Raw genomic sequence first — 24,026 nt, 5'->3', positions numbered from 1 at the left:
ATGTCCCGATTTCAGCAGAGGGACTCCCCTCCACCACCATATCACCCAGATCAGAATCAGCAGCCCAGTCCTTAGATGAAGCTCCCCTCTTATCAGGAGGGACAAGTTTCTCAGCTGGAGGTTTCTGCACAGACGAGGGCTTATGCGCAGCAGGAATAGGAGAACTGGCAGGTTTTCCCTGTGCAGCAGGCACTGAAGTGCTTGTGGACCCGCCCACAGGGGATTGTGTTCGCACAGTAGATACAGGAGCACTGGTGGGACCCCCCTTAGCAGCAGGAGCAGGAGGGTTGGTTGGCTTCCTCTGTGCAGCAGGTGCAGACGTACCACCTGACGTACTAGCAGGCTTCGTCTGTGGAGCAGGTACTGGAGAGCCAGAAGACTGCCCCTGCGCTGAAGACGCACCCGCAGGAGCAGGAACAGCAGAGGGCTGCCCCCGCCCCGCGGGAGCAGATGGAGGTGCACGGGCAGGTTGCTTTGCCAGCGTTTCAGCGTAGGTTTCCGCCTTTTTCTTCAAAGGACACTCCCGGAAGGAGTGACCTGGGACCCGGCAGATGTTGCACACCATCTCATTGGTACAGTCCATTGTGGCATGTCCATGCTTGTAGCACTTCGTACAAATTGCCACCTCCTCCTTGCAGTTCTCATAAGTATGACCGAAACACATGCATTTCCGGCAGAAGAGGGACATGTCCGGGTAGAAGAGGCGCCCCCGCTCCCTACCGATCAGGAAACTTGACGGAGGATGACGCTGACCACCAATACCATTTGGATCTTCACAAAATTTAACAAAAAATTTATGCTTTCCCGTCCAGAGATTTTCCTCATTCATGACCTTGTGGGAATACCGCAGTTCTGGGAAATAGTTTTGAAGAAAGCAAATAATATTAACTAAGGGAACATGAGGGTTGCTCATCTGAACCACGAGCGGCTTCTCTCCACCGGAGTAAAGGATGACAAAGGTGAGTCCTTTAAGGTCCTCGTCTGAAAGGTGCAGGTGAATCTGGCAGAAGAGGTTCTGTCACGCATACTCCGACTCCAGAGTCAAAGTGAAGGAACCGGGGCGATCTTGAAGGGCCAGGATGTCTTCCCTCTTTACTCCTAGGATCTCCAGGAGCACTCTCCTCACGAAAAACTTCAAGGTCATCTTCTCCTTGGATGCACCGTCCACTTCGATCTTGAAAGAGTTCTTGATGCGAAGGTCACCAGCTCTGGCATAGCGCACTGCGGCCGCTACTGCTGATGCCATCTTCAAAAGGTAGATTGGGTCGATCGCCTTCTTGTTTTCTTTGCGTATCTGCCCCCTAAAGCAGCATGAGGCTTAAGACGGCTTTTACACCGCCGATGCCTCAAGGCCAAGGGCACGATTGGCTTAGAATCCTTCTGGCAAGATGTGGTATCTTAGCCAAAAGGCCGAGAAGCGATAACCTGAATTGGTTTTGGCCTATGACTGCACCCTGGCTTCAAGTAGGCACCCATTGTAGGGATAGGGACAAAGACTCCCCTTAGGAGGACATTTTGTTCATCAATAGACACTTTATAACCCACAACTTTACTGCTTGTTACAGCTGCAGCCCACGCATGCATTTTTAATCTGCATGAGTCTGCCTATTTTCAAACATTCTCCCCTCCCCCCCATTGTCCCATGCACCTGCAGACAAGGGGATGGGGAGAGGATAACTAAATAGTGAACAAACAAGCAGCGGTCCACCTTCTTCCTAGTCTGCAGGCTCCATGAAGACTGTAGCTGACTGCAGCAGCAAAGCCAGATAAAGGCCAGGAGCCCATTATGACACATGCAATGATGTTCCATTCTTCCATTCTTGCATTATTCTATTGTTCCATTGTCTCATTCTCTTGCATTATTCCATTGTTCCATTCACTCATTACATCTATTGCAAGCAATCTATCTGCCTGGGTGAAAAACAATAGGATGCTCTGATTGACAGACATAGGTAGCACTTTAAAACAACATCTCAGACCAAACTTTTTTTTATCTTTTTTTCATCCACAGATAGAAAATTAAAGAAGTCAGTGCTCCACCAGAGAGAGCCAGCATTTCACTAAAGAAATCGTAACGTTCCCCACATTTTTTTAAATGCATGTACTTAGCAACACCCAACTGATGGGACAGTTGAATTAAAAGAGTAGCAGCTGATAACAAGGCCACTGACTAAGTATATGGTGTATGTGCAAAGTAAAGCAAAGGACAAATGCATTATTGCAGCTTATCTCAGGAAGGAAGGAATAAATAGATAGATAGATAGATAACATTACAATACAATATATTGGTAAAAGCAAAGCACATATACTAAATGAGAACAGATACTACACTTGATGCTAGCCGGGAAAGCCGGCGGTGAAGTCTTTTCACTGCCGGCTTCCCCGCCCGGGTCCTTCGCTCCCCGCTCCTTGGTGCTGCGCTCCCCGCCCGGTCTTAACTTACAATCGGGATGGGAGGTGGCGAGGGGAGCGGAGGATCGGGGTGGGAGGCTGCGGGGAAGCAGTATGGGGCTGTGTGATTGTTTAAAAGTCGGCGGCTTTTCACCGCCCGCCGGCTTTTAAACAATCAGGAGAATTCTCTCACGCTAGGATGGCATTCTGATGACAGGCTGGATCTCAGCTGAGCGCTGCCATCCAGCTTGTCATCCTTCAGAGACACTGCAGAGTGCAGGCATTATGGGAACTTCCGATTCCGGTATTCGATATTGTAAAAGTATCGGAATTAAGTATCGGAACTCCGATACCTCGAATATCGGCCGATACCCGATATTTCAGTATCGGAATGCTCAACACTACTCACCACCTGTAATTAGTTAGGTGAAAGCTCCAAAATGCTTGCCTAATATGGCTGTTTATCCAAAAGGAAGTAAAGAGGGAGAGCTAGATAGATAGCATTGCATTACAGTACATGGCTATGCAATGCAGAGTTGCTGAAGTTGAACCAAAATGAGTTTGTCATCTGGCTTCTGCAACTTTTAACATGAAAAATACAATGAGGAGAAGAAAAGCAAAGCCAAAAAGTCCATCCAAAAATCCGACAAACAAGCAAAAGCAACAAAAAGCATTGAATTCAATTCTTTCTGATTTTAGAAACTGCATTAAAGAAGGGGTGCACCGGTCCTGGAGATACTGTAATACCAGGTCAATGCGTGGAGTGGACGGAGCAAGCTCTTTTTCCATCTCCCTGTTCTAAAAATCCATTTAATATATGGTCTCCAGATAGGGGACGTATCAGATATTAAACTGATAAGAACAGATTTTTGCGTTTATATTTAAAATATCGTAGTCTTTATCTTTTCTTCAGAGCTTTAAAATAACATCTTCCATAGGTGATAGTTCCATGTACTCAGGGCTCTTTTCTTTCCAAGCTTCTTCATATCCATTAGGTAGTACATATAAATTTCACTTAATGCCAGTCTTATACAGTCTTTGACTTCTATATAGTCTCTTTTAAACAACAATATGTTTCTGGTCTTCCATAGAGCACTTTTAACACAACTCAAAGTGCACCATAAAACTCTCTCTTTTTCTTTCGTCATGTTTGGTAAAATCCCGTATAAAACCACTTCATGACTTAAAAAATTAAGACCAGATAAAAATTTTAAAAGCTCACCACAGTCTTTCCACACTTGTTGTGCAAAATCGCAATTCCAAATAAGGTGCATAGTAGTCTCATCATTATTGCACTGATGCCTCGGGCAGGTTTGTATAGTGCTAAGTCTTCTTTTATACTGGAAATCACGAGTCGGTAAACATTCCTGCACAATCATCCAAGCTAAGTCTTTATGTTGATTCATCAGGTAAGGTGCATTTGTTAAATTCCATATTTTAGCGACTCTGCTATATGAATAATGGCTTATGGGCGTCAAGGTTTCTTTCTTTTTTAATTGCTGCAGCAGCTTCCTTGCATTCTTCAATGTCTCCATCTCTAAAGAATCTAGGCCATATAATCTGATAACTTTCTCCAGGATGGCATATTGTTGTGGAGGTGATAACAACACTGGGCTTGTTAAAGAAATGGATATCCACTTTCGCCTTCTAAAAATGTGGCCAGCTGCATATCTTAAAAAATGTGCCCAAGGGCTTGAAGCAAACATATATTTAAAACAGAGGCTAAAAAACTTGGAGTATAAAAACAGTTTGACGTTGGGAACATCCTTACCACCAAGGTGGTGCATCTTGTACATTGTTTCTCTCTTCACCTTTCCGAACTTAGAGTTCCACACAAATTCAAACAGCATTCTCTGTAATCTTCTCGCTGTAAGGTCACTTGGGGGATAAACATAACTGAGATATAGCATGACAGGAAGCAGAAGGGCCTTAATAATTAAAACTTTACCTTCGATTGTTAATTTTCTTAATTTCCAAAAGTCAATCTTCTTCTGTATTTTCTCCCTTACTCCATCCCAGCTCTTCATTCCATCATTCTGTCGATCAAAAATCACGCCCAGAATTTTAATCTTCTCTGACTGCATCGGGAGATCAGGGATGGACACATCCGCCCAATTGCCACGGACAAAACAATCACATTTCTCAATGTTTAACTTAAAACCTGAGGCTTCACAAAAAAAATTGGTAGTTCTTATGGCTCTCCTGAGAGCAGCAGGTGATGAATAAAAAATAGTAATATCGTCCATGTAGCCCATTACCTTCACATCTCTTCCATGTCCTCCAGGGATAGGGACACCTTTAATCACTTTATCCTCTCGTAACATGGATAAAAGAGGCTCTATTGCACATATAAATAGCACTGGGGACAAAGGGCAGCCTTGCTTCACACCTGAATGCAAAAACACTTCTTTAGACAAAAATCCATTGATTAAAATTTTACTAAAAGAGTTCTTATATAAAAGTGCCACTTGCTTGATAAACATTTCAGGGAAGCCCATTTTTTTTAAAACCAACCATAAAAAACAATGAGAGACACGATCAAAAGCCTTTTGAAAATCCAACGATAAAATTGCTAAGTCTTGTATCCTGGATTGCTGGTACCATATGACATCGCGGATGGTATTGAGGTGCTCCGCAACTCCTCTTCCTGGCACCCCACATACCTGGTCTTCATAAATAACTTTGGATAAAACTTTTTTAAAACGGTTCACTAAAATTTTGGACATCAACTTGTAATCAACATTCAACAGTGTGATTGGTCTCCAGTTTGCCAGATGGGATTTGGCTCCTTTTTTAAAAATCAGGGAGACCAGACCACTTCTCCAAGATATCGGCAGGATATCACACTTAAAAGCTTCCTTGATTACTAAAAACAAGTCGGGTTTTAAAAAATTCCAAAATTCACGATAAAATTCAACAGGCAAACCGTCAGAACCAGGGGTTTTCCCATAGGAAAAACTTTTGATAGCAGCATCTACTTCCGACAAGGTGACTTCAGTGCATAACAATTCTTGGTCTTCGCGGCTCAGACTATTTTTTAATGAATTAAGGGCATCTTCAGTAAAAGACTGGTCTATAGTTTTCTCATTAAAAAGCTGCTGATAAAACTGGTGAGCTTGGTTGAGCATACCTTCAGTTGTAGTTTCACCCTCTAATTCTGTTATCATTTCCTTAGCAGCAACTACTTTTTTAAAAAAAAACCTTGAGCACTTTTCATTTTTCTCCATCACTTCAATTTTTGAGTTATAAATTATTTCCTTACCCTTCGACTCTATACTCTTTTTAATTTCTTTTTTTGTTGCTTCAATTAAATCGTCCATTTCAAGTCCCACATCTCTTAGTTGATAACAGGTCTGCAATTTAGTAATAAGCCTCTTATGCCAAGCGGACTTTTCTCTTGCATTGGCTATGCTGACCTTGATAAAAAAACTTTTTATCTTCATCTTGCTGTATTCCCACCATTCTAGCAGAGTTAAAAATTTTTGTTGTTTTGTTCTTAAATAATTAAAAAACGCTTTAAAATCTGTTCTTACCTTAGGATCTTGTAACAATGTTGTATTTAGCCTCCAAACTCCTCTTGCCTTGACAAGCCCAAGTAATTCTAACTCTGATAGCAGCATCTTATGACTAGAGATGAGCGGTGTTCGACTAGAACTGTTCGCCAATCTCAAATTCGAGCTGTTTTGGGCGGTGTTCGAGTTGTTCGACGAACCCGAACGATTTGCAAAAAATTCGGCTGTTCGATAACTGTTCGTGCACCAAAAGCGTGTCCTGCATGTCTGGCGCTATTTAGAGCACCAATCATGCAGGGATTGTCTGCCACTCACTGTAATGCCACAGCCATGGTGGTTGTGGCATTAGAGTGATTGCCCAAATCGATGGAAACTGTGATCACAGTGAAACATGAAAAGCCGGCAATTCAGCAGCGGCGTACATCGGTACCCGACAATTTAGAACCGAAAGAATAGAGCTTCACACATAGATTAGATAGATAGAAACATGTCAGTCACATATATATGAAGTACAGTGACAGTGTTGCTTACTGTACTTGTCATTTAGTGTAAAGGATTTATTTAAAAAAATAATAGTGTTTTCATGCACCGTCTCTTTAAAAAAGCCGGCCGGCAATTCAGCAGCGGTACTCGACAATTTAGAATGGAAGGAATAGAGCATCACACATAGATTAGATAGATAGAAACATGTCAGTCACATATATAATAAGTACAGTGATAGTGTTGATTACTGTACTTGTCATTTAGTGTTAAAATAAAGGATTTATTTAAAAAAAAATTGGCGTGGGGTTCCCCTTAATTTTAGGCTCTAGCGGAGGTTAAGCAGACGGCTGGGGCAGATGTTTGAAGCCTGGGAAGGGGGTAATACCCACGGAGCTTCCCAGGCTACTAATATCAGCCCCCAGCTGAATACCTAGCCCTTACTAGCTATTAAAATGGGGGACCCCCCAAAAAAAATGACGTGGGGTCCCCCCTATTTTAATAGCTAGCAAAGGCTAGGCAGACAGCTGGGGGCTGATATTAATAGCCCAGGAAGGGTGCCATGAATATTGGCCCCCTCCCAGGCTAGAAACACCAGCCGTCAGCCGCCCCAGAAATGGCGCATCCATAGGATGCGCCAATTCTGGCACTTAGCCTCGCTCTTCCACGCTGCCCTGCTGCGGTGGCAGGGGGTAATAGGGCTGGGGTTGATGTCAGCTTATAATGCCTGCTGACATCAAGCCCAGGTTAGTAATGGAGAGGCGTCTATAAGATACCCCCATTACTAACCCCATAGTCAAAGTTAAAAAAAACCACAAACACCCAGAATAAAGTCCTTTAATTGAAATAAACACACAATTCTTTATTGTTCTAAATTAAAGCATACTTACCGTCACGCCCATTCTAGCTGAAGCCAACGATCTCCTGCAATAAAAGTAAAATAATAAAGCAACCTCATCCTTACCTTTCCATGGTTCCCACGACAGCTTCAGCTCTGCTACATCGAGATGACAGGCTGGACCGCAGCAGAACGCTGCCATCCAGCCTGTCATCCCACAGACACTGAGAAGCGCAGGCATGCTTGCGCTCCTCAGTGTCTCTCTGTGACAGCATCCAGATGAGCCGACAATGAACTCAGCTGACCTCATGCACGTCACTGACAGCGTGGGGGAATTCTCACGCTGAAGCGCTGAGTGCAGGAGAATTTTCCCACGCTGTCAGTGACGTGCATGAGGTGAGCCGAGTTCATTGGACATGACCTCACCTCATGCACGTCACTGACAGCGTGGGAAAATTCTCCTGCACTCAGCGCTTCAGCGTGAGAATTCCCCCACGCTGTCAGTGACGTGCATGAGGTGAGCCGAGTTCATTGGACATGAACTCGGCTCATCTGGATGCCGTCACAGCGAGACACTGAGGAGCGCAAGCAAGCCTGCGCTTCTCAGTGTCTGAGGGATGACAGGCTGGATGGCAGCGTTCTGCTGCGGTCCAACCTGTCATCTCGATGTAGCAGAGCTGAAGCTGTCGTGGGATCCATGGGAAGGTAAGGATGAGGTTGGTTTATTATTTTTCTTTTATTGCAGGAGATCGTTGGCTTCAGCTGGAATGGGCGTGATGGTAAGTATAGTTTAATTTAGAACAATAAAGAATTGTGTCTTTATTTCAATTAAAGGACTTTATTCTGGGTGTTGTGTTTTTTTTAAATACTTTACTAGAAATTCATGGTGGTCATGTCTAATATTGGCGTGACCCCATGAATTTCGGGCTTAGGGCCAGCTGATAATGCCAAGCTGGCCTTAACCCCTTTATTACCCAGTGAGCCACCGCACCAGGGCCCTGGATGAGTTGGGTACAGCGCCAGAAGATGGCGCTTCTATGAACGCGCCATTTTCCGGGGCGGCTGTGGACTGCAATTTGCAGTGGGTGGGGCCCAGAAAGCTTGGGCCTCCCTGCGCTGCGGATTCCAGCCCCCAGCTGCCTAGTTGTACCTGGCTGGACACAAAAATAGGGCGAAGCTCTACGTATTTTTTTTTTTAATTATTTCATGAAATTCATGAAATAATTAAGAAAAAAAGGGCTTCCCTATATTGTTGTGTCCGGCCAGGTACAAATAGGCAGCTGGTGGTTAGGGGCAGCCCGTTCCTGCCTGCTGTACCTGGCTGGACCCAAATATAGTGCGAAGCCCCACGTCAATTTTTTTTAAATTATTTCATGAAATAATTTTTTAAAAAAAGGGCTTCCCTATATTGTTGTGTCCGGCCAGGTACAAATAGGCAGCTGGTGGTTGGGGGCAGCCCGTTCCTGCCTGCTGTACCTGGCTGGACACAAATATAGGACGAAGCCCCACATCAATTTTTTTAAAATTATTTCATGAATTTCCTGAAATAATTTAAAAAAAATTGACGTGGGGCTTTGCACTATATTTGTGCCCAGCCAGGTACAGCAGGCAGGAACGGGTTGCCCCCAACCACCAGCTGCCTATTTGTACCTGGCCGGACACAACAATATAGGGAAGCACTTTTTTTCTTTATTATTTCATGAATTTCATGAAATAATTTAAAAAAAAAATACGTGGGGCTTCTCCCTATTGGTGTGTCCAGTCAGGTACAACTAGGCAGCTGGGGGATGGAATCTGCAGCGCAGGGAGACCCCAGCTTTCTGGGGCCCCCCCCGCTGCAAATTGCAGTCCGCAGCACCCCGGAAAATGGCGCGTTCATAGAAGCTGGATGCTGTACCTAGCTGGCATACAAAAATATGGCAAAACCCACGTCAAAATTTTTGGGAAAAATTAATTAAAAAATAAATAATAATTTAGGGACTGCATCTTTATTAACTCCTCAAATGTCATTTAGTGTTAAAATAAAGGATTTATTTTAAAAAAAAATTGGCATGGGATCCCCCATAATTTTAGTCTCTAGCGGAGGTTAAGCAGACAGCTGGGGCAGATGTTTGAAGCCTGGGAAGGGGGTAATACCCACGGAGCTTCCCAGACTACTAATATCAGCCCCCAGCTGAATACCTAGCCTTTACTAGCTATTAAAATGGGGGACCCCCCAAAAAAAATGACGTGGGGTCCCCCCTATTTTAATAGCTAGCAAAGGCTAGGCATACAGCTGGGGGCTGATATTAATAGCCCAGGAAGGGTGCCATGAATATTGGCCCCCTCCCAGGCTAGAAACACCAGCCATCAGCCGCCCCAGAAATGGCGCATCCATAGGATTCGCCAATTCTGGCACTTAGCCTCGCTCTTCCACGCTGCCCTGGTGCGGTGGCAGGGGGTAATAGGGCTGGGGTTCATGTCAGCGCCAGCTGCCATGAAGCCCAGGTTAGTAATGATGGGCGTCTATAAGACACCCCCATTACTAACCTACAAAGTGTTAAAAAGAAAAAACACACACTACACCCAGAAAAAAATAATTTATTTGAAATAAAACACACCATTTTATTTAATTCTTAGTTTACTAAAAAAAAATAGTTACCTGTCCACGTTCCTGCGCTGATCTCCCATGCACAGCTGTCACATCTGGAGATGGTGACTGCTGTGCATGGCTGCTGTAAGCTCACACTGCCGGGAACACGTCCGCTCCCGGCAGCGGGAGCCCCTGACTGAGGTCACCGGAGTGCATTCAGTCAGCGCAGCTCCGGAGACCTCCTTTACGGCACTGCTGTACCGTGGGAATTTCTCACGATACAGCAGGGCCGTAAAGCAGCTAACCGGAGCAGCGCTGCCTGAACTCCGGTGAACCCGCTTATGCAATGACGGAGCTGCTTTACGGCCCCGTCATTCTAGCGGCGGCGGCGGTTCAGAGCGGTCACATTCTATGTGGCTGCTCTAAACTGGAGATCTTCGTGGGACACTCGTGGACTACTACGGAGGGGTAAGGATAAGGTTGTGGTTTATTATTTTATATTTTATTACAGGAGATCGATGGCTTCGGGGAATTAGGTGTCTAGGTGAGTATAGGTGCAGTTTTTATTTTTTACTTTATTTTAGGTGGCGATCGGCGGGGACAGGTAATGCATGAACTAATTTATTTTAGGTAACCACTGGCCACCAATGACATGAATTTAAAATTTATTGGGGACACAGTAGGGCAATTTAAATAGCAGGATCAGGCTGATGGGAACTACTGCTCCCATCGAGCTGATCCTGCTGGCACGAGTGGACGGGGGACAGACATAGGCCGATGGGAGTAGTAGTGTCACATCGGCCTATGTCTGCCTGCACGCACACACCCCCAGACATCGCACAGACACCGCACACATCGCACAGACACCGCACACACCCGCACACATCGCACAGACACCGCACACACCCCCAGACATTGTACAGACACCGCGCACACCCGCACACATCGCGCACACCCGCACACATCGCACAGACATCCGCACACACCAATCATGACCGGTCTGGGAGGTGAGGCTGACCTGTGCGACCGTGGGAAAGTTCATGTGAGTTCATGCAATGCAGTCAAGCATGAACTCACATGAACCCTCTGAGGGCACCGCGGCGACTTCAAATGAACAGCTGATCGGCATCACCTGATACCTCAGCTGTTCATTTGAAATAACCGGCGGGAAAGCGCAGCACAGAACGGGAAAGCCGGCGGTGAAGTCTTTTCACTGCCGGCTTCCCCGCCCGGGTCCTTCGCTCCCCGCTCCTTGGTGCTGCGCTCCCCTCCCGGTCCTAACTTACGATCGGGATGGGAGGTGGCGAGGGGAGCGGAGGATCGGGGTGGGAGGCTGCGGGGAAGCAGTATGGGGCTGTGTGATTGTTTAAAAGCCGGCGGCTTTTTACCGCCCGCCGACTTTTAAACAATCAGGAGAATTCTCTCACGCTAGGATGGCATTCTGATGACAGGCTGGATCTCAGCTGAGCGCTGCCATCCAGCTTGTCATCCTTCAGAGACACTGCAGAGCGCAGGCATTATGGGAACTTCCGATTCCGGTATTCGATATTGTAAAAGTATCGGAATTAAGTATCGGAACTCCGATACCGCGAATATCGGCCGATACCCGATATTTCAGTATCGGAATGCTCAACACTACTCACCACCTGTAATTAGTTAGGTGAAAGCTCCAAAATGCTTGCCTAATATGGCTGTTTATCCAAAAGGAAGTAAAGAGGGAGAGCTAGATAGATAGCATTGCATTACAGTACATGGCTATGCAATGCAGAGTTGCTGAAGTTGAACCAAAATGAGTTTGTCATCTGGCTTCTGCAACTTTTAACATGAAAAATACAATGAGGAGAAGAAAAGCAAAGCCAAAAAGTCCATCCAAAAATCCGACAAACAAGCAAAAACAACAAAAAGCATTGAATTCAATTCTTTCTGATTTTAGAAACTGCATTAAAGAATGAGTGCACTGGTCCTGGAAATGCTGCAATACCAGGTCAATGCGTGGAGTGGACAGAGCAAGCTCTTTTACCATCTCCCTGTTCTAAAAATCCATTTAATATATGGTCCCCAGATAGGGGACGTATCAGATATTAAACTGATAAGAACAGATTTTTGCGTTTATATTTAAAATATCGTAGTCTTTATCTTTTCTTCAGAGCTTTAAAATAACATCTTCCATAGGTGATAGTTCCATGTACTCAGGGCTCTTTTCTTTCCAAGCTTCTTCATATCCATTAGGTAGTACATATAAATTTCACTTAATGCCAGTCTTATACAATCCTTGACTTCTATATAGTCTCTTTTAAACAACAATATGTTTCTGGTCTTCCATAGAGCACTTATAACACAACTCAAAGTGCACCATAAAACTCTCTCTTTTTCTTTCGTCATGTTTGGTAAAATCCCGTATAAAACCACTTCATGACTTAAAAAATTAAGACCAGATAAAAATTTTAAAAGCTCACCACAGTCTTTCCACACTTGTTGTGCAAAATCGCAATTCCAAATAAGGTGCATAGTAGTCTCATCATTATTGCACTGATGCCTCGGGCAGGTTTGTATATCGCTAAGTCTTCTTTTATACTGGAAATCACGAGTCGGTAAACATTCCTGCACAATCATCCAAGCTAAGTCTTTATGTTGATTCATCAGGTAAGGTGCATTTGTTAAATTCCATATTTTAGCGACTCTGCTATATGAATAATGGCTTATGGGCGTCAAGGTTTCTTTCTTTTTTAATTGCTGCAGCAGCTTCCTTGCATTCTTCAATGTCTCCATCTCTAAAGAATCTAGGCCATATAATCTGATAACTTTCTCCAGGATGGCATATTGTTGTGGAGGTGATAACAACACTGGGCTTGTTAAAGAAATGGATATCCACTTTCGCCTTCTAAAAATGTGGCCAGCTGCATATCTTAAAAAATGTGCCCAAGGGCTTGAAGCAAACATATATTTAAAACAGAGGCTAAAAAACTTGGAGTATAAAAACAGTTTGACGTTGGGAACATCCTTACCACCAAGGTGGTGCATCTTGTACATTGTTTCTCTCTTCACCTTTTCGAACTTAGAGTTCCACACAAATTCAAACAGCATTCTCTGTAATCTTCTCGCTGTAAGGTCACTTGGGGGATAAACATAACTGAGATATAGCATGACAGGAAGCAGAAGGGCCTTAATAATTAAAACTTTACCTTCGATTGTTAATTTTCTTAATTTCCAAAAGTCAATCTTCTTCTTCACGATCAAAAGCCTTTTGAAAATCCAACGATAAAATTGCTAAGTCTTGTATCCTGGATTGCTGGTACCATATGACATCGCGGCTGGTATTGAGGTGCTCCGCAACTCCTCTTCCTGGCACCCCACATACCTGGTCTTCATAAATAACTTTGGATAAAACTTTTTTAAAACGGTTCACTAAAATTTTGGACATCAACTTGTAATCAACATTCAACAGTGTGATTGGTCTCCAGTTTGCCAGATGGGATTTGGCTCCTTTTTTAAAAATCAGGGAGACCAGACCACTTCTCCAAGATATCGGCAGGATATCACACTTAAAAGCTTCCTTGATTACTAAAAACAAGTCGGGTTTTAAAAAATTCCAAAATTCACGATAAAATTCAACAGGCAAACCGTCAGAACCAGGGGTTTTCCCATAGGAAAAACTTTCGATAGCAGCATCTACTTCCGACAAGGTGACTTCAGTGCATAACAATTCTTGGTCTTCGCGGCTCAGACTATTTTTTAATGAATTAAGGGCATCTTCAGTAAAAGACTGGTCTATAGTTTTCTCATTAAAAAGCTGCTGATAAAACTGGTGAGCTTGGTTGAGCATACCTTCAGTTGTAGTTTCACCCTCTAATTCTGTTATCATTTCCTTAGCAGCAACTACTTTTTTAAAAAAAAACCTTGAGCACTTTTCATTTTTCTCCATCACTTCAATTTTTGAGTTATAAATTATTTCCTTACCCTTCGACTCTATACTCTTTTTAATTTCTTTTTTTGTTGCTTCAATTAAATCGTCCATTTCAAGTCCCACATCTCTTAGTTGATAACAGGTCTGCAATTTAGTAATAAGCCTCTTGTGCCAAGCGGACTTTTCTCTTGCATTGGCTATGCTGACCTTGATAAAAAAACTTTTTATCTTCATCTTGCTGTATTCCCACCATTCTAGCAGAGTTAAAAATTTTTGTTGTTTTGTTCTTAAATAATTAAAAAACGCTTTAAAATCTGTTCTTACCTTAGGATCTTGTAACAATGTTGTATTTAGCCTCCAAACTCCTCTTGCCTTGACAAGCCCAAGTAATTCTAACTCTGATAGCAGCATCTTATGACTAGAGATGAGCGGTGTTCGACTAGAACTGTTCGCCAATCTCAAATTCGAGCTGTTTTGGGCGGTGTTCGAGTTGTTCGACGAACCCGAACGATTTGCAAAAAATTCGGCTGTTCGAGGTTATGTTCGATAACTGCTCGTGCACCAAAAGCGTGTCCTGCATGTCTGGCGCTATTTAGAGCACCAATCATGCAGGGATTGTCTGCCACTCACTGTAATGCCACAGCCATGGTGGTTGTGGCATTAGAGTGATTGCCCAAATCGATGGGAACTGTGATCACAGTGAAACATGAAAAGCCGGCAATTCAGCAGCGGCGTACATCGGTACCCGACAATTTAGAACCGAAAGAATAGAGCTTCACACATAGATTAGATAGATAGAAACATGTCAGTCACATATATATGAAGTACAGTGACAGTGTTGCTTACTGTACTTGTCATTTAGTGTAAAGGATTTATTTAAAAAAATAATAGTGTTTTCATGCACTGTCTCTTTAAAAAAGCCGGCCGGCAATTCAGCAGCGGTACTCGACAATTTAGAATGGAAGGAATAGAGCATCACACATAGATTAGATAGATAGAAACATGTCAGTCACATATATAATAAGTACAGTGATAGTGTTGATTACTGTACTTGTCATTTAGTGTTAAAATAAAGGATTTATTTAAAAAAAAATTGGCGTGGGGTTCCCCTTAATTTTAGGCTCTAGCGGAGGTTAAACAGACGGCTGGGGCAGATGTTTGAAGCCTGGGAAGGGGGTAATACCCACGGAGCTTCCCAGGCTACTAATATCAGCCCCCAGCTGAATACCTAGCCTTTACTAGCTATTAAAATGGGGGACCCCCCAAAAAAATGACGTGGGGTCCCCCCTATTTTATTAGCTAGCAAAGGCTAGGCAGACAGCTGGGGGCTGATATTAATAGCCCAGGAAGGGTGCCATGAATATTGGCCCCCTCCCAGGATAGAAACACCAGCCGTCAGCCGCCCCAGAAATGGCGCATCCATAGGATGCGCCAATTCTGGCACTTAGCCTCGCTCTTCCCACTGCCCTGTAGCGGTGGCAGTGGGGTAATAGGGCTGGGGTTGATGTCAGCTTATAATGCCAGCTGACATCAAGCCCAGGTTAGTAATGGAGAGGCGTCTATAAGACACCCCCATTACTAACCCCGTAGTCAAAGTTAAAAAAAAACACAAACACCCAGAATAAAGTCCTTTAATTGAAATAAAGACACAATTCTTTATTGTTCTAAATTAAACCATACTTACAATCACGCCCATTCCAGCTGAAGCCAACGATCCCCTGCAATAAAAGAAAAATAATAAAGCAACATAATCCTTACCTTTCCATGGTTCCCACGACAGCTTCAGCTCTGCTACATCGAGATGACAGGCTGGACCACAGCAGAAAGCTGCCATCCAGCCTGTCATCCCGCAGACACTGAGAAGCGCAGGCTTGCTTGCGCTCCTCAGCGTCTCTCTGTGACGGCATCCAGATGAGCCGAGTTCATGTCCAATGAACTCGGCACACCTCATGCACGTCACTGACAGCGTGGGAAAATTCTCACGCTTAAGCGCTGAGTGCAGGAGAATTCTCCCACGCTGTCAGTGACGTGCATGAGGTGAGCTCATGTCCAATGAACTCAGTTCACCTCATGCACGTCACTGACAGCGTGGGAAAATTCTCCTGCACTCAGCGCTTCAGCGTGAGAATTCTCCCACGCTGAAGCGCTGAGTGCAGGAGAATTTTCCCACGCTGTCAGTGACGTGCATGAGGTGAACTGAGTTCATTGGACATGAGCTCACCTCATGCACGTCACTGACAGCGTGGGAGAATTCTCCTGCACTCAGGGCTTCAGCGTGAGAATTTTTCCACGCTGTCAGTGACGTGCATGAGGTGAGTTCATGTCCAATGATCTCAGCTCACCTCATGCACGTCACTGACAGCGTGGGAAAATTCTCCTGCACTCAGCGCTTCAGCGTGACAATTCTCCCACGCTGAAGCGCTGAGTGCAGGAGAATTTTCCCACGCTTTCAGTGACGTGCATGAGGTGAGCCGAGTTCATTGGACATGACCTCGGCTCATCTGGATGCCGTCACAGCGAGACACTGAGGAGCGAAGCAAGCCTGCTCTTCTCAGTGTCTGAGGGATGACAGGCTGGATGGCAGCGTTCTGCTGCGGTCCAGCCTGTCATTTCGATGTAGCAGAGCTGGAGCTGTCCTGGGAACCATCGAAAGGTAAGGATGAGGTTGCTTTATTATTTTTCTTTTATTGCAGGAGATCGTTGGCTTCAGCTGGAATGGGCGTGATGGTAAGTATGGTTTAATTTAGAACAATAAAGAATTGTGTGTTTATTTCAATTAAAGGACTTTATTCTGGGTGTTGTGTTTTCTTTTAACTTTCACTATGGGGTTAGTAATGGGGGTGTCTTATAGACGCCTCTCCATTACTAACCTGGGCTTGATGTCAGCTGGCATTATAAGCTGACATCAACCCCAACCCTATTACCCCACTGCCACCGCTACAGGGCAGTGGGAAGAGCGAGGTTAAGTGCCAGAATTGGCGCATCCTATGGATGCGCCATTTCTGGGACGGCTGACGGCTGGTGTTTCTAGCCTGGGAGGGGGCCAATATTCATGGTACCCTTCCTGGGCTATTAATATCAGCCCCCAGCTGTCTGCCTAGCCTTTGCTAGCTATTAAATTAGGGGGGACCCCACGTCATTTTTTTGGGGGGTCCCCCATTTTAATAGCTAGTAAAGGCTAGGTATTCAGCTGGGGGCTGATATTAGTAGCCTGGGAAGCTCCGTGGGTATTACCCCCTTCCCAGGCTTCAAACATCTACCCCAGCCGTCTGCTTAACCTCCGCTAGAGACTAAAATTACGGGGAACCCCACGCTAATTTTTTTTTGACTAAATCCTTTATTTTAACACTAAATGACAAGTACAGTAACCAACACTATCACTGTACTTATTATATATCTGACTGACATGTTTCTATCTATCTAATCTATGTGTGATTCTCTATTCTTTCTGTTCTAAATTGTCGAGTACAGATGCTGAATTGCCGGCCGGCTTTTTTAAAGAGACAGTGCATGAAAACACTATTATTTTTTTAAATAAATCCTTTACACTAAATGACAAGTACAGTAAGCAACACTGTCACTGTACTTATTATATATGTGACTGACATGTTTCTATCTATCTAATCTATGTGTGAAGCTCTATTCTTTCTGTTCTAAATTGTCGGGTACCGCTGCTGAATTGCCGGCCGGCTTTTTTAAAGAGACGGTGCATGAAAACACTAATATTTTTTTTAATAAATCCTTTACACTAAATGACAAGTGCAGTAACCAACACTGTCACTGTGCTTCTTATATGTGTGACTGACATGTTTCTATCTATCTAATCTATGTGTGATGCTCTATTCCTTCTTGTCTAAATTGTCGGGTACCGGTGTATGCCGCTGCTGAATTGCCGGCCGGCTTTTTTAAAGAGAGTGTCTTCTGAGCAGTTTGTCAGCTTTTGGACACCTTTGAAGGTGTTTTCTATGTGTTTTTGTTTGCCTGCCATTGGTTTTAACGGTGTTCGACGGTGTTCTAAGGTGTTCGACGAACAGTTTGACGAACAGTTCCTCGAACATCCCGGTGTTCGACGAACCGAACCGAACCCGAACACTATGGGGGTGGCTCAACACTACTTATGACCTGAAAAAATGTTTGGGATTAAGACAACAGATTTCACATTCACATATTGGGACATGAAAATAAAATCAATACGAGATTTAGAAGAAGAGTTCTCCCAAGTATAGCCGGGATCATTACTATGGATCTCTTTCCAGGAGTCTCTAAGAAAAAAATCAGTTAACAAATCCTTTAGTTGTTTCTCTGTTTTGTCTTTTTTAGGAACGGTGGAACTCCCGCTTCTCCCTTCACCAGGCAAGACACAATTGAAATCCCCACAGAACATCAGAGGCGATGAACCAGGTAGGTAATATTGCACATCCTCAAACAACTGATGTCTCTCTTCCTTCACAGGAGAAGCATAAATGTTCAAAAGTCTAAAGTCCACACCTTTAAAACTAATATTTAAGAAAAGAGCACGTCCAGAAGAAAGTCATGCGACCTAAAAAGCACTCCAATGCCAGAGGAACGATTTTCATTGTCTCCGGACCAGATAGAGGGCCCCTGAGGCCAATCTTTTCTTAGGTCTGCATAGTTCATATCAAAGTCAATGTTACATTCTTGCAAACAAAAGACATCACAGTCCACCGTTGACAGGTAGGAAAACAAAGCAGCCCTTCTTGTAGGGCCCCTTATACTCCTCACATTGAGCGAGGCTACTTTAATTAACGAGGTCATGACAGGATAGTTCAGGTCACACTACTGTCAGAATCAGACATAAAGCCCACCGATTTTAACGGGCTCTGCACTTCTGAGTCCGAAAAGGAAATGTTTATAGGGTCTGAAGGCCTTGGCTCCTCAGGAGGGGCCGCGGGAGCCATTAGCTTGTATTGCAGGTGAATCTGGCGGAAGAGGTTCTGGCACGCATACTCCGACTCCAGAGTCAAAGTGAAGGAACCAGGGCGATCTTGAAGGGCCAGGATGTCTTCCCTCTTTACTCCTAGGATCTCCAGCAGCACTCTCCTCACAAAAAACTTCAAGGTCATCTTCTCCTTGGATGCATCGTCCACTTCGATCTTGAAAGAGTTCTTGATGCGAAGGTCACCAGCTCTGGCATAGCGCACTGCGGCCGCTACTGCTGATGCCATCTTCAAAAGGTAGATTGGGTCGATCGCCTTCTTGTTTTCTTTGCGTATCTGCCCCCTAAAGCAGCATGAGGCTTAAGACGGCTTTTACACCGCCAATGCCTCAAGGCCAAGGGCACGATTGGCTTAGAATCCTTCTGGCAAGATGTGGTATCTTAGCCAAAAGGCCGAGAAGCGATAACCTGAATTGGTTTTGGCCTATGACTGCAACCTGGCTTCAAGTAGGCACCCATTGTAGGGATAGGGACAAAGACTCCCCTTAGGAGGACATTTTGTTCATCAATAGACACCTTATAACCCACAACTTTACTGCTTGTTGCAGCTGCAGCCCACGCATGCATTTTTAATCTGCATGAGTATGCCTATTTTCAAACATTCTCCCCTCCCCCCCATTGTCCCATGCACCTGCAGACAAGGGGATGGGGAGAGGATAACTAAATAGTGAACAAACAAGCAGCGGTCCACCTTCTTCCTAGTCTGCAGGCTCCATGAAGACTGTAGCTGACTGCAGCAGCAAAGCCAGATAAAGGCCAGGAGCCCATTATGACACGTGCAATGATGTTCCATTCTTCCATTCTTGCATTATTCTATTGTTCCATTGTCTCATTCTCTTGCATTATTCCATTGTTCCATTCACTCATTACATCTATTGCAAGCAATCTATCTGCCTGGGTGAAAAACAATAGGATGTTCTGATTGACAGACATAGGTAGCACTTTAAAACAACATCTCAGACCAAACTTTTTTTTATCTTTTTTTCATCCACAGATAGAAAATTAAAGAAGTCAGTGCTCCACCAGAGAGAGCCAGCATTTCACTAAAGAAATCGTAACGTCCCCCACATTTTTTTAAATGCATGTACTTAGAAACACCCAACTGATGGGACAGTTGAATTAAAAGAGTAGCAGCTGATAACAAGGCCACTGACTAGGTATATGGTGTATGTGCAACGGTGGAGCAAAGGACAAATGCATTATTGCAGCTTATCTCAGGAAGGAAGGGATAGATAGATAGATAGATAGATAGATAGATAAATAACATTACAATACAATATATTGGTAAAAGCAAAGCACATATACTAAATGAGAACAGATACTACACTTGATGTTAGCCAAAAGGCCGAGAAGCGATAACCTGAATTGGTTTTGGCCTATGACTGCACCCTGGCTTCAAGAAGGCACCCATTGTAGGGATAGGGACAAAGACTCCCCTAGGAGGACATGTTGTTCATCAATAGACACCTTAAAACCCACAAGTTTACTGCTTCTTGCAGCTGCAGCCCACGCATGCATTTTTAATCTGCATGAGTCTGCCTATTTTCAAACATTCTTCCCTCTCCCCCAATGTCCCATGCACCTGCAGACAAGGGGAATGGGAGAGGATAACTAATTAGTGAACAAACAAGCAGCGGTCCACCTTCTTCCTAGTCTGCAGGCTCCCTGCAGACTGTAACTGACTGCAGAAGCACAGCCAGATAAAGGCCAGGAGCCCATTATGACACGTGCAATGATGTTCCATTCTTCCATTCTTGCATTATTCCATTGTTCCATTGTCCCATTCTCTTGCATTATTCCATTGTTCCATTCACTCATTACATCTATTGCAAGCAATCTATCTGCCTGGTTGAAAACCAATAGGATGCTCTGATTGACAGACATAGGTAGCACTTTAAAACAACATCTTAGACCAAACTTTTTTTTATCTTTTTTTCATCCACAGATAGAAAATTAAAGAAGTCAGTGCTCTTCCGGAGGGAGCCAGCATTTCACTAAAAAAATTGTAACGGCCCCCACATTTTTTTTAAATGCGTGGTACTCAGCAACACCCAACTGATGGGACAGTTGAATTAGTAGAGTAGCAGCTGATAACAAGGCCACTGACTAGGTATATGGTGTATGTGCAACGGGGTAGCAAAGGACAAATGCATTATTGCAGCTTATCTCAGGAAGGAAGGGGTAGATAGTTAGATAGATAGATAGATAGATAGATAGATAGATAGATAGATAGATAGATAACATTACATTACAATACAATATATTGGTATAAGCAAAGCACATATACTAAATGAGAACAGATACTACACTTGATGTTAGCCAAATGGCGGAGAAGCGATAACCTGAATTGGTTTTGGCCTATGACTGCACCCTGGCTTCAAGAAGGCACCCATTGTAGGGATAGGGACAAAGACTCCCCTTAGGAGGACATGTTGTTCATCAATAGACACCTTAAAACCCACAACTTAACTGCTTCTTGCAGCTGCAGCCAACGCATGCATTTTTAATCTGCATGAGTCTGCCTATTTTCAAACATTCTTCCCTCTCCCCCAATGTCCCATGCACCTGCAGACAAGGGGAATGGGAGAGGATAACTAATTAGTGAACAAACAAGCAGCGGTCCACCTTCTTCCTAGTCTGCAGGCTCCCTGCAGACTGTAGCTGACTGCAGAAGCACAGCCAGATAAAGGCCAGGAGCCCATTATGACACGTGCAATGATGTTCCATTCTTCCATTCTTGCATTATTCCATTGTTCCATTGTCCCATTCTCTTGCATTATTCCATTGTTCCATTCACTCATTACATCTATTGCAAGCAATCTATCTGCCTGGGTAAAAACCAATAGGATGCTCTGATTGACAGACATAGGTAGCACTTTAAAACAACATCTCAGACCAAACTTTTTTTTATCTTTTTTTCATCCACAGATAGAAAATTAAAGAAGTCAGTGCTCCACCAGAAGGAGCCAGCATTTCACTAAAGAAATCGTAACGGCCCCCACATTTTTTTTAAATGCGTGGTACTCAGCAACACCCAACTGATGGGACAGTTGAATTGAAAGAGTAGCAGCTGATAATAAGGCCACTGACTAGGTATATGGTGTATGTGCAACGGTGTAGCAAAGGACAAATGCATTATTGCAGCTTATCTCAGGAAGGAAGGGGTAGATAGATAGATAGATAGATAGATAACATTACAATACAATATATTGGTAAAAGCAAAGCACATATACTAAATGAGAACAGATACTACACTTGATGTTAGCCAAAAGGCCGAGAAACGATAACCTGAATTGGTATTGGCCTATGACTGCACCCTGGTTTCAAGAAGGCACCCATTGTAGGGATAGGGACAAAGGCTCCCCTTAGGAGGACATGTTGTTCATCAATAGACACCTTAAAACCCACAACTGTACTGCTTCTTGCAGCTGCAGCCCACGCATGCATTTTTAATCTGCATGAGTCTGCCTATTTTCAAACATTCTTCCCTCTCCCCAATGTCCCATTCACCTGCAGACAAGGGGAATGGGAGAGGATAACTAATTAGTGAACAAACAAGCAGCGGTCCACCTTCTTCCTAGTCTGCAGGCTCCCTGCAGACTGTAGCTGACTGCAGCAGCACAGCCAGATAAAGGCCAGGAGCCCATTATGACACGTGCAATGATGTTCCATTCTTCCATTCTTGCATTATTCCATTGTTCCATTGTCCCATTCTCTTGCATTATTCCATTGTTCCATTCACTCATTACATCTATTGCAAGCAATCTATCTGCCTGGGTGAAAACCAATAGGATGCTCTGATTGACAGACATAGGTAGCACTTTAAAACAACATCTCAGACCAAACTTTTTTTTATCTTTTTTTCATCCACAGATAGAAAATTAAAGAAGTCAGTGCTCTTTCAGAGGGAGCCAGCATTTCACTAAAAAAATTGTAACGGCCCCCACATTTTTTTTAAATGCGTGGTACTCAGCAACACCCAACTGATGGGACAGTTGAATTAAAAGAGTAGCAGCTGATAACAAGGCCACTGACTAGGTATATGGTGTATGTGCAACGGAGTAGCAAAGGACAAATGCATTATTGCAGCTTATCTCAGGAAGGAAGGGGTAGATAGATAGATAGATAACATTACAATACAATATATTGGTAAAAGCAAAGCACATATACTAAATGAGAACAGATACTACACTTGATGTTAGCCAAAAGGCCGAGAAACGATAACCTGAATTGGTTTTGGCCTATGACTGCACCCTGGTTTCAAGAAGGCACCCATTGTAGGGATAGGGACAAAGGTTCCCCTTAGGAGGACATGTTGTTCATCAAAAGACACCTTAAAGCCCACAACTTTACTGCTTGTTACAGCTGCAGCCCACGCATGCATTTTTAATCTGCATGAGTCTGCCTATTTTCAAACATTCTCCCCCCCCCCCCAATGTCCCATGCACCTGCAGACAAGGGGATGGGGAGAGGATAACTAATTAGTGAACAAACAAGCAGCGGTCCACCTTCTTCCTGGTCTGCAGGCTCCCTGCAGACTGTAGCTGACTGCAGCAGCACAGCCAGATAAAGGCCAGGAGTCCATTATGACACATGCAATGATGTTCCATTCTTCCATTCTTGCATTATTCCATTGTTCCATTGTCCCATTCTCTTGCATTATTCCATTGTTCCATTCACTCATTACATCTATTGCAGGCAATCTATCTGCCTGGGCGAAAACCAATAGGATGCTCTGATTGACAGACATAGGTAGCACTTTAAAACAACATCTCAGACCAAACTTTTTTATATCTTTTTTTCATCCACAGATAGAAAATGAAAAAAGTCAGTGCTCCACCAGAGGGAGCCAGCATTTCACTAAAGAAATCTTAACAGCCCCCACATTTTTTTTAAATGCGTGGTACTCAGCAACACCCAACTGATGGGACAGTTGAATTAAAAGAATAGCAGCTGATAACAAGGCCACTGACTAGGTATATGGTATATGTGCAACGGTGTAGCAAAGGACAAATGCATTATTGCAGCTTATCTCAGGAAGGAAGGGACAGATAGATAGATAGATAGATAACATTACAATACAATATATTGGTAAAAGCAAAGCACATATACTAAATGAGAACAGATACTACACTTAATGTTAGCCAAAAGGCCGAGAAGCGATAACCTGAATTGGTTTTGGCCTATGACTGCACCCTGGCTTCAAGAAGGCACCCATTGTAGGGATAGGGACTAGAGATGAGCGGTGTTCGAATCGAACTGTTCGCCAATCTCAAATTCGAGCTGTTTTGGGCGGTGTTCGAGCCGTTCGACGAACTCGAACGATTTGAAAAAAATCCGGCTGTTCGAGGTTATGTTCGATAACTGTTCGT

At 43.9% G+C, this 24,026-nt stretch overlaps 7 pseudogenes; all 7 read right to left on the bottom strand.

Annotated features, from left to right (window-relative positions):
- Positions 1 to 3,104: 3,104 nt before the first annotated feature.
- Positions 3,105 to 3,281, bottom strand: LOC141219356 (U2 spliceosomal RNA; annotated as a pseudogene).
- An 8,459-nt stretch (positions 3,282 to 11,740) lies between these two features.
- Positions 11,741 to 11,917, bottom strand: LOC141219348 (U2 spliceosomal RNA; annotated as a pseudogene).
- Positions 11,918 to 19,901: 7,984 nt separating this feature from the next.
- LOC141219363 (U2 spliceosomal RNA) lies at positions 19,902 to 20,011 on the bottom strand (annotated as a pseudogene).
- Positions 20,012 to 20,882: 871 nt separating this feature from the next.
- Positions 20,883 to 20,993, bottom strand: LOC141219368 (U2 spliceosomal RNA; annotated as a pseudogene).
- An 844-nt stretch (positions 20,994 to 21,837) lies between these two features.
- On the bottom strand, positions 21,838 to 21,939 carry LOC141219365 (U2 spliceosomal RNA; annotated as a pseudogene).
- An 819-nt stretch (positions 21,940 to 22,758) lies between these two features.
- LOC141219364 (U2 spliceosomal RNA) lies at positions 22,759 to 22,876 on the bottom strand (annotated as a pseudogene).
- Positions 22,877 to 23,716: 840 nt separating this feature from the next.
- Positions 23,717 to 23,818, bottom strand: LOC141219367 (U2 spliceosomal RNA; annotated as a pseudogene).
- Between the last annotated feature and the right edge of the window lie 208 nt (positions 23,819 to 24,026).

This window comes from Phyllobates terribilis, unplaced genomic scaffold (genome assembly GCF_046119375.1).
Source record: "Phyllobates terribilis strain yellow unplaced genomic scaffold, ASM4611937v1 Scaffold_264__1_contigs__length_2628131, whole genome shotgun sequence".
Lineage (NCBI taxonomy): Eukaryota > Metazoa > Chordata > Amphibia > Anura > Dendrobatidae > Phyllobates > Phyllobates terribilis.
Note: the sequence above shows the minus strand (reverse complement) of the source record. Positions and strands in the feature narration are given on the sequence as shown.